Source organism: Carassius gibelio, chromosome A24, assembly GCF_023724105.1.
Source record: "Carassius gibelio isolate Cgi1373 ecotype wild population from Czech Republic chromosome A24, carGib1.2-hapl.c, whole genome shotgun sequence".
In the NCBI taxonomy this organism is placed as follows: domain Eukaryota; kingdom Metazoa; phylum Chordata; class Actinopteri; order Cypriniformes; family Cyprinidae; genus Carassius; species Carassius gibelio.
The window spans coordinates 17,907,315-17,918,392 of NC_068394.1; the positions used below are offsets into that span (position 1 = coordinate 17,907,315).

The window sequence follows — 11,078 nt, forward strand, 5'->3', positions numbered from 1 at the left end:
TTGCAAATAACGCTTTATTGTTTGATCCAGTGGAGAGGACAATGAAAGCATAAGGGAAATACAGACCCTTCTGTTTGTATGGATACAAATTGTAGAAAGTTTATCCTGAATCAATGATAGTCACATTTGCACAAACACTTCACGTGTTTCAGTGTTTTGCCAGACAAAACAGCACTTCTAGCCAAGAAAATCAATTCTTTAGTCTAAATTTCGTTGTTACTCCCTTAGTCGTGTAAAAGGCTCACACTATTAGGTTTTCATTGATTTTGCTTTCGCTTCCCTATGCCTCCTGAAGTCAGTAAGCACTTTTTGGTGTATGAATCACGATATATGTAGTTTGTAAAGAGGGTCTTGGGGGATGGGAGTTGGGTTGGTTTGTATGGATGGGTGGTGAACACATGAGGAGGTCAGTAGGGGCCAGTCCTTCCTGCCCTCTTCTTTTCCCACTCAAGGGCCCCCCTCACTGGTGGGAACAGCATGATGGGGATGCATGGCTGCCATGCATGGGCCCCTGCATCTCACACGTGTAAACCAACAGGCCGTGGACCGAGGCCTGAGAGAGGTTTGCTTTATACGTGGTGCGCCAAACATGTGTTGCGGCCAAAGTTGCATCAAAGGTCAGGGAGCTATGCTTTGAACACTTCAAAGCCTTAGGATGGGACTGCAGCTTTTAAGTTTTATGGCAGGTGTAAGCAGGGGTTGCTGACCAGCCCAGGGTGGTCCGTGCCCTGGTCTGGAGGAGCCAGAACAGAGGGGGGTGGGACTGCAGCCTGGCTGACCAGACTGTCCGAAACATCTCTGTGCGACAGGGCACATTTGGAGCATCAGAGAGGCTGGAAGACATTGTGGACTGGCTGGACAGTGCATACGTTCACTTCAACAGTCTCTGGTTTCAGAAGTTCCCAGCAGGGTACAGCCAAGGCCTGTGCCTGTCCCGCTCTGAAAGAGATACATCAGGGAGAGGGCAAGCCCCGCTGCTCCTCTCTCAGTCTGGATCCAGTACTGTCGGAGCACAGCTAGAGTCCGGCAAGTTCAACGAATTCGGCGTTCCCTGAGACTTCCTCTTGTTTTGTGTCACCTAGAGGGAAGAAACATTAAAGAGTGGCGAATGCTAAAACGTTTATGCCAGTTTGACCACTATAGTCAAAGTGCACATTCTTTATCATGTTTTATTGTTTTGTATCGTAGACGTTAAGTGTAATTAAAATCTTGAATTGTTAATCGAATGGGTGAAGTCTCTTAGAAAGCTTTTTCAGCTGACTAAAGCTTCTCTGGACATGGTGAAAAAACATTCAGAGCAGGTGTGACTGAGGCCTTTCACAGATGGTGTGGAATTCATTTCAGTGTCTAAGATTCTAAAATGTAAAATAAAATAAAATGTATAAATTAAAAGTAAAATCAATGATTTGATTTCAAAATCCACATCTAAAAATATAAACTTGTATTGCATAATTAATTACTACATGAAATGTAGCTGTCATGCTTTAAAATTTAAACACAACCAGTTTTTGATTTTGCAACATAAGAGATATTATCTTGCTCCAATGCAAGGCCTTGTAGTTTTTTTTTCACTCATCAGTCGTGACATGAAAAGTATAATGTCACATAGAGATGATTAAAAGAACATTACCTGAGCCCTGTGATTCCCTGAATGAACAGCTCTTTGCTAAATTGGTTGTTTTCAGTTCTTGATTAATTGAACTTTCGAGAGTCACATTTTAGCATGCTTTTTTTTTTTTCCTTTGTCCCCAGTCATCTTTTATTATTAAAGAGAAATTCTGAATCTCTCTCTTGGAGTCCAATTAAGGATTTGCATTGCGACTATATTTTTCACTTTAATTACTGAATATAAAGTGGAGCATTGACTTATCTCCTTATTTATCAAGCAAGTGGAGAATAAGAGAGTATTCATCAAGTAAATAGATGGCTGCACCTATAATTGCTTGCGACAACACGAAGGAAATATGAACATCTAAACATCTTTATGGACTCTATAATGAACATTAAAGTAATTAAATTTAGCACAAACGACTCAGATGTCAAATATTGGGAGAAGCAAGGTGCGCTTATTCCAACATAGCCGTTCGATATTGGACAACATCAACATTTTGAGAATATAAAGGAGCTAGAACAAAGAGCAATCATAATAAGCCCCCACACACTTAATCTGAGAAGGGCCATTGTTATCCAGATTGTCATGCAAACTAGCCGGCTGGAGCAATCGCAAAGTCAGTGTTCGGTATCATTAGATTCTCAAAGCCAGTAAATCTTCCCCTCCGAACCCTTAGCATTACACTGCGGAGTTATAAAAATCTGCAGGGCCTCATGGGAATTCCCGGCAAATGCGCAGTCGACGTTATTAATTCCATTATACCCCACGTTGGGAAAACAGTAGGACTCGCTTTATAGTCATGGTGGCGATGTAAAATGGCTCTTTGTTGGGCTTTCCAGAAAGAGTGTTGAAAATGTGGTTTACAATGATTCCTTGTGATAAATGCCTTGCGTGGTTTACCAGGATCTAAACGGACCAGGCCTCAAAGATTCCAGACAGAGAAGCAGTGTAATGCTGTTAAATCTTAACGGCATAAAATTGTTACAATTTCCTCCGAGCCTCTCATTATTCTTTCTTTTCCTCTTTTTACCCTTTCTCAGAGTTTCTGAACACACAGCAGCCCAAAAGAGGTTTTCTACGGGTCCATGGCATAAGGTAAATACAAGGAAAACAGAAAACCCGTCCCCTAGCCGAGCTCTTGTTGATGGGATGGGGAGCTCGTTTTGCTGATGACAGCAGATGAGGATGGCCTGCAGAATTTAGTTGCTTGGCTTCCTGCTGTACGCCCGATTTTCCTCGCCACTCCACACCAACTCCTTTGTGTGACCCTGCAAATATCCTCTGGGCCTGCTCATTACTCTATGCAGCCTGCACAGATCAGCACTCCGCTTAATTTGGCACCCCTGGATCTGGTCTCTTCAAAACGGGACTGTGGATGAATAAGGGAAGGCAAACTCCCTGGTGCTTATAATCACACGGTCTCCGATACATGCCATTGTGCGTGCGAGCATATTGTTCTCTGTTTCCGCGTCCAGCTTGTCCGTTTTAAGGATTAGGAAGTGGCTTGTTGGTGTTGATGAGCTGTTGAGAGTGATCACGTAACACTCTGGATTGTGAGGACTGGTGCAGATTGCCACAAATATGGCTTTTTCTCGGGCCTGTTTGGCTTAGCGTTTGCTAGTTCAGTTGACCAGAACAGCCAACCAATGGGTATTCTCACTAATCCCAAAGGAGAAATGTAAGGGAAAACCAGTGTCTCAATCTCTTGCTGTATGAAATGAATCCAAACTTTATCAAACTAATTATACATATGATATTATACTTACTCAATCTAGGTCTTTTCTGCCATGGGCACTGTGCCCTGGCCTCTCTGCTGGTGGTTGTCATGATGAGTCTGGGTGTGACATGTGCCTCCATCTGAAAGAGCGCAGCAATGGCATCGCTAGACAAGCGGTGTCCATTCACGCCATTGAAAATGGAGAACCCTGCAGAGTCAGTGCTCTCGTCCTGGCATCGGTTGTGGCACCAATCACCGCTGGTGGCGTGGCAAGTCACTTCTGAGAAGAAAGCTTTATGCTTCTCATGCTTTGAATGAGATAGCAAGGATGGGTTGGTTAATAAATGATAAAAGCTCAATCTTTGATTTCTCTTGCGTCATGAATATCAAGTCGAAAGACTTTCCGAAAGACAAATTTTCTGCTCTGAAAAAAATAGTTTGTGTCTTTGTCTTACTGTACTGCAGGTGGACTTCATCAGAATCACTTCCAACACCAAATAAAGATGCAGCCATAAATGTAAGGAATTTCCAGAGTGGTCTTCAAAGAAAAACTCAAATCACAGAGCATTTCTTTTCTGCTTCCTGTACTGTGTTGCTCTGCAATTTTCTCGGTCATACCTGCTGTTTCCGGGTTTACATCAAGGAGTGGATCCCATGTGAAACAATTAGGGAATGAATCCCAAAAATGAATATCTCTTGAATAGTCATGAGTGGGTATTTAAAGTACATTTGAGTCAGTAAATTTCCAATTGGTCTCACTCAATGGGAGACGGTGTCATTTGTTGTTGAAATGAACAGATTCACATTCTCTTTGAGAGAGAGAAAGACAGAGAGTGAGACACATTAAAAAACAAGTTGATGTGACCCAATGTGTCAGACATAATTTTGGGTTCTCTTGCATAGCTTACACTCTGCATGATACGGTCTATTTTTGCTGGAGGTGGGCCAAATCGGTCTGTTCACTGGAAAAGTTGCAGGGATTGGGATTCTCTCCAGACTCCCTGGAGGAAGTAATCTACATTGCAGAGTCCGGGGAGCGCATGAGCTTTAGAGGAGAGGGACGTGGGTGTACATTCCTCCTTGACTGTGCTTACTCAAATGTCACAGCGCAGCCAACAAATTTACGGAAACTGAAATTGAAATGCTGATGTTTTAATTAATAGGTAACAGGATCGTGCTGGTTTCAAAGCCATTGTTTCAATGTCAACTTTATAAAACCTTGCAATAAAATGTGTTAACAGCATTAGGTACTCTAAGAAGGAAGTAGTTCCAACTTCAACAGTCGCCAATGCACAATGACATGTGTGAAGACGGCTGACCTCTTGGCAGGATCTTGACCGATTCTTACCATCAGCGCTTTCCAAATTAGTCGATTGTATTTGCCCAAGTATATGTTGACCTCTGCCAACAAACAATCCTCTAAAGGATGTCATTGTACACGCTCTGACTCATGAAGATATTAGTCATAGGGCAGGATACATTAGGTTGCTGTCCACTTGAAGGTAATGAACCTTACATCGCATCTACAGGCTGTGGTTAGTGGAGCAGATTGCTCATTTAGGACTCATCTAAAGCATTGCTCATTATGTTAGCCGTTAGATTCCCACAGCAGGGCAAATATGGCTGGATGTTAATTCTTGAAAAACACTGAGACGTTCATTACACAGACAAATACGAGGTAAAACAGCGTTGAGTTTCCTCCGAGTCATTTTCATCAGGTCGGACGGCAGAGTGTAACTTTTTAAACTGACCATTTTTCTCGCTCAGCGCTCTGAGACGCGGGGGGCTGGGGGTTTAATCGTCAGAGTGAAATCATAGGTCTGCAGATGTTTTCAAGATGTTTTTCTGTCAGTAGCAGATTATCCCCTGTAGCAAAATCTCATTAAACTCCAATTTACGGAGCTGTGCTGATGTTGCCATCAACCAAAATTAAAGGCATTAATTTTTCAAAAAGAAGTTCACAGAAGTCCTCACAATGAATGATATAACACTTCGAAAGACTGATTTGCCCAGGCATTATTTGTAAAAAAAATTAACCGGCATTAACAGAGAGAGGGAATTGGGTGTGAGTGGCTCAGGAAATGTGCAAATCCGTCCATTTAGTTGGAGAGGCGCTGTATAGAGATGTGTGGTTTAGGGCTCCCATGCTGGGCCAGATGAAGGAGGAGAGGAATATGACACCCTGGCCCGGGTTATGACACAGACACATGCAGAAATGAGTCCCCATGCATTACTTTCCCCTCCATAACCAGGGGAGAGCAGCACTTTACAGACTGCCACTAAAACTAATGTAGCACAAGACTGTGTGGCACAATGTAGGCTACATTTCCAAGCCAAGGTTAATGAGGAAACTATTCAAATATGTCCTGCTTTAGCCTCATCTTTGACTAATTATGCTCTCATTCATCTATACCAGTGAATTCAAGTGAATTCTCAATAAATCAGTAGGAGTGTCTTGTGTTACTGCTAGTTTCTGACTAAATAAGATCTTAAATGTTTACCTGCTATTTTTTAGCTGTAAAAATATTTAAATGTTCAAAGAAAAACAAAATGTAAAGCTTTTTTTATGATTATTATTTTAAACATTTTAAGGTCTTTTGTCTAGACAAACGGAAAGAAAGTGAAATCAATTAATTTAAACATTTCAATTTATTGATGATCACACATAAAAATGGATGTTTCAAATGAAAAGACACATCTTCCACATAAATATATATACTATTATTATTATTATTATTATTATTATTATTATTATTATTAATTATTATTAAAAACTATCACGTTTTTATTTATTAAACACGTATGTTATGTTGAAAAAAAAAGTAATTAAATTAGCAGGCAAGGAGAACAGATTTGAGTTCGTAAAAGAATTACATAACAAATCTAATTATTTTTTATATGCCTAGATATTTGTTCTATGAAAATTCACATAAGCTTTATGTTGCCAGGTGTTGGTCTTTGATTGTCCTACTTGTTCATATTAATTCTCATCAATGTCCAGATGTTATATAACGTATATAACGTGAATGGCTGCAGTGTCTTTATATATATATATATATATATATATATATATATATATATATATATATATATATATATATATATATATATATATATATACAGATTTAGCTGCCCCCATTCACGTTACACAGTGAATGATTAGATATATTATGGCAATATGCGTATTATCATTATTATTAAATATAGTAATTATTTTGGTAATAACATTATATTAAAATATTTTAGTACAATAACATACTAAAAGAAAAACATTCTAACATTAATGTAGTAATTATTATGCACAAAAAAAAACAACAAAAAAAAAAAAAAAAAAAAACATGCAACCATTTCAGAAATTCTTAGGAAAAAAAGGGGAAAAAAACGGATTTCTGGCACAAAGTAAAGCCAAATACACAGCGCTCAGAGTAGGCTACATTAAAGAACTTGAACTGTGATGTCTTTACACGCTTGATAATTTCAAACTGCTTCTGTCTTTCAGTAAGGAACGGGGTCCTTATCTTCACCACAGAGCAGGAAGCTCCTGGGAAGTAAGTGTATGATTTATGGGGAAGGAGATCTACTGCAGACCATAGGAACGTAAAAATACAGGCAGATTATTGTTATATATTGGTGTGATTTATACGCGCATTTATGATAGAGAAACGGCGCAATTAACATTCATAGACTCTGGGTCTGATAAACGCACACATGCACGCTTTTCACTTACACGGGCATGACGTTCATGCAGTAATCAAATAATCCCGAGATTGCGATTTTACCAGGTGTTTTTATTTATTTATTGCCCTTACATGCTGCATTAAAATGTGGTACAGGAAACTGAGGGCGTTTAGAGCTTCAACTCCATGCAAAAAAAAAAAAAAAATGTGTTATTCATATTTTACAAAGAGTGACTGTCCTTCGATAGATATGTCTTTTATATATGTCGATATATGATTAAATCATGTTTACATAGTATACAATTAATTGTAATAGCCTAACCTGTAATAAAAACGAAATATGAATCCATTATTATTTAAATCTTTGATTATTATTTACAAAAGTTTATTATTATTATTATTATTATTATTATTATTATTATTATTATTATTATTATGATTTCAGTACAAAAAAAAATAAAAAAATCGATGTTATTAATAAATAAATACGTTTAAATGCTATTATAGTTGTTGTTGTTGTTGCTGTTATTAAAATAGTAGTTAGAAGCTAATATATTAGCACGACTCAAAAAAATTAAAACACAATAAAACACAAAACTACCCAGCCCTTGGGTTTAGAAAACACACGTTCACGTAAATAATAGGGTTGTACACTTGAGGACAGCCAGTAAACAAAAGCTAAACTGGTAAAGAATACGAGAACAGTCTCGGGTGGATATATGTTTAATTAAGTTAACTGATGAAAAAGATGGCACAGCATGGTGCTGCAGAACTCATGCAAGCATCTCTCAAAGCAACGGCTCTTCTGCTTTCCGTGGGCCCTTTTAGCCGGGGCATTATGCCAAATGTAATCAACTAAATATGATTGGAACCAACCGAAATCTTTTCTGCTTTGGGTAGTATCTCTCTCTCTCTCTCTCTCTCTCTCTCTCTCTCTCTCTTCCCCAGCCACCTGCTGATGAGGGTTAACTTCTTCAAATCCCTCTTCTTTCAGGAGATTGACGGCACGCACACATTGAAAACTAGCGCTTACAACGGCATTGTCGTGTTTGTTTCATCCTCAAAACGGAAATCATTTGCAAAGAAAATTATAGGCCTCGAGAGAGTGGCTCTTTTGCATACTAATTTTGTTAGACTTATCTCCCGTGGACCCAAGTATACGGGGAAGCCATTAGGGAGTGTGTGCGCATTCATTTGTTCCTTTTGTTCATGAAGAATGAGTGGCCCCTGTCTCATCTCACCTTGACGGGCCCTCTGGAGAACAATGGACAAGCAATCTTACATATGAAAAGTCGCCAGCTTAAATAAACACATTCTTTTTATCAATTAGGGCTGCAGCCCGTCCGCGGTGAATAATTAATTTCAATCTACATTTTATATGGCAACCGTATAACTGATCCGTGTTGCGTCACACATTTAGGAAATCTCCTTTTTTTTTTTTTTTTTTTTTTTTTTGGCGAAACATTGTCTGGTTTGAGCCCCCCATTTTACCACTGAGGGCACTAATGCCACCTCCACCAGTCTGAGACCACCGCTCACCAGCATGGAGTCCAAGCAGCTGTAGCCCTAACAAAAACAAAAACAAGCCTAATCTCGCTTTTAAAAATCTACAGATTATGGTGGGAAATTTGGCTAGCAACGGCTTTCAAAAATCTCCAAAAAGATATGCACGTTATTTTTTAACGAATTATGATATATATATATATATATATATATATATAACATACAAAACAAGTAAAACAAATGATATAGACTAATTAATTAATTTACAATTGTATTCCATGCAGGAAAACAAAGAGATATAATTAAAGATTTCAGTAAGTTTTTTCTTTTTCTTTCTTTTTTTTTTTCTACATAATTAAAACCATAATATTTATTTAACACATTTTACAAACAACAATTCTATTTGCTGAATTTTCAATATATATATATATATATATATATATATATATATATATATATATATATATATATATATATATATATATATATATATATACTAAATATGATCACCAATATATATATATATATATATATATATATATATATATATATATATATATATATATATATATATATATATATATATATATATATTGGTGATCATATTTAGTTTAAACCTTTCAGTCATTTTCGCAATTACATTAATTCAAATAATTAAAATGAAATATAGCCTAACTGAAGTCAACACTACAGGTTGTCGAAACCATCACATTTTGGCATAACAACACTTTAATTTTACTTAAAAATTAAAGGCTGCTAAAATTAAATGATATTTATTTATTCATGTTTTACAGGCAAGGAAGCCGAAGTACATCTCGGAATGCAAATAAATCAAGAAAGAAGACCAAACTAATTCAGTATGCAAATTATCAAGACGTCATTGCAGTCGGATTTCGAAAGGTGAGCGGAAAGATTTTCAAGTTTAATCTTAAATATATTAAATAGTATATATATATATATATATATATATATATATATATATATATATATATATATATATATATATATATATATATATATATATATATATATATATATATATATATATAGCATAATATCAGTACATTTAGCGGTTTGGTCCGTACTAATTCAACGCTGCTTTGCAAACACTGTAAATATATATATATAGCCTAGTAGTGCATGCATTGCTACGATAATCTACTAATCAGTATTGATAGTCACTAATTCAGTGAATGTATACAGTAGGTCTACAAACTCTTATTTGTATCAGTTAATTTGCAGCCGATTTGGAATGTGAAGGAATAAAACCAATACATTTCCCTCCACAACAGTTTCTGTACGGAAGCTGCTGATGGTACATTGAGAGAGAGAGAGAGAGAGAGAGAGAGAGAGAGAGAGAGGCTGCTGGGGGTGTTTTTTAAGTGGCCACACAGGGGGAGAAATCAAAAGAGATTACCAGCAGGTGGCGGCAGCATAACGTCCCAGCTGCCCCACCCCTTCTGCCTTCCAGACCGCTGAGAGCTCATGGCATTTTCAAATAATTGATCATATTTACCTAGCCAAATTGTCCACATTTCATTTTTTAACATCTCTGTAGCAAAATCAGAAGTAGCCATGGTTAATTTGTGCACTGGCATGAACAAAAGCTGATGGTGATTTGCAACATCATTTCACCAGTTGGGCCAAAATAGATAGTCTGAAACAGACAATTCAGGGCATCTAATGCAATGCACATTTGAAAGGTAACATATCAAAGTGTCACTATACAGCAGCTTCATGAACCTCCAGTCCAGACATTTTAGTAGGTGTAAATGCACAGAGGAGCACTCCAGCAGTCATTGTTTTCTGACCTCTTTTCCCCTAGTGACGTCGGTCCTGATGCTGCGTGCAGGATGCATCTCATCTCCATCAGCCGGTCCAGATCTCTGCAGGTTCGGTGCACACAGGATGGCCGACCCGCAGCAGGTAAACCGTGTGGCATTTAAGACGTGATGTATGAGGGTAATTAACAAGACAGGGCAAGAGGGAACTTAGGTCACTGCACATTTTAGAGAAAAGGCTTAAAGAATTAGTGACATTGGGTTTCTTTTCCTTTTGCCGATCAGACCCGTTTTTTTCTCTTTCTTTCCCAGACTGTGCTGATTTGAGTGTTCGTAGTACTACATGTCTCACACTCACTCGAGATTTCTGAATCCCTGCAAATCTTTATTTGACATATGTGCTGCTTATCAACACGTTTACAGACAAAGCAGCGAATCACACGTCTATTTCAGTTTTTGGCCCCTTGATTAGTTGCAGGAGATATTAAACATATGTTATCGCTCTCCTCACCCTGACATGGTGTAACAACAGTAGAAGGTTGGGGTTAATTACGGAGGTATGGTGTAATAACGAGGTCCTTTTGTTTCAGCACCTTCTGATGGATTGACAGAAAAGGTTGTCCTTATTCCTCCTTTTTTTTAGTATTACAGTACAATATCTGTTCCATCTCCAGAGGTCAATTATATTTAGACTAGCTGTACATCTCATACAGAGCCCCGAGGTTGAAAGCTCACCATATGTGGCCTGACAGTTAGATTTTATGTCACAATATTTTCAAGACCGCAGA

General features: G+C 37.9%; 1 long non-coding RNA gene across 1 annotated transcript; it reads left to right on the forward strand.

The window, feature by feature from the left end:
* Window positions 1-6,602: 6,602 nt before the first annotated feature.
* Window positions 6,603-10,435, forward strand: LOC127946157 (uncharacterized). The gene is made up of 3 exons (XR_008151020.1): window positions 6,603-6,877; window positions 9,304-9,409; window positions 10,335-10,435. It is a non-coding gene; the product is annotated as an uncharacterized LOC127946157 (long non-coding RNA).
* The last annotated feature ends 643 nt before the right edge of the window (window positions 10,436-11,078 follow it).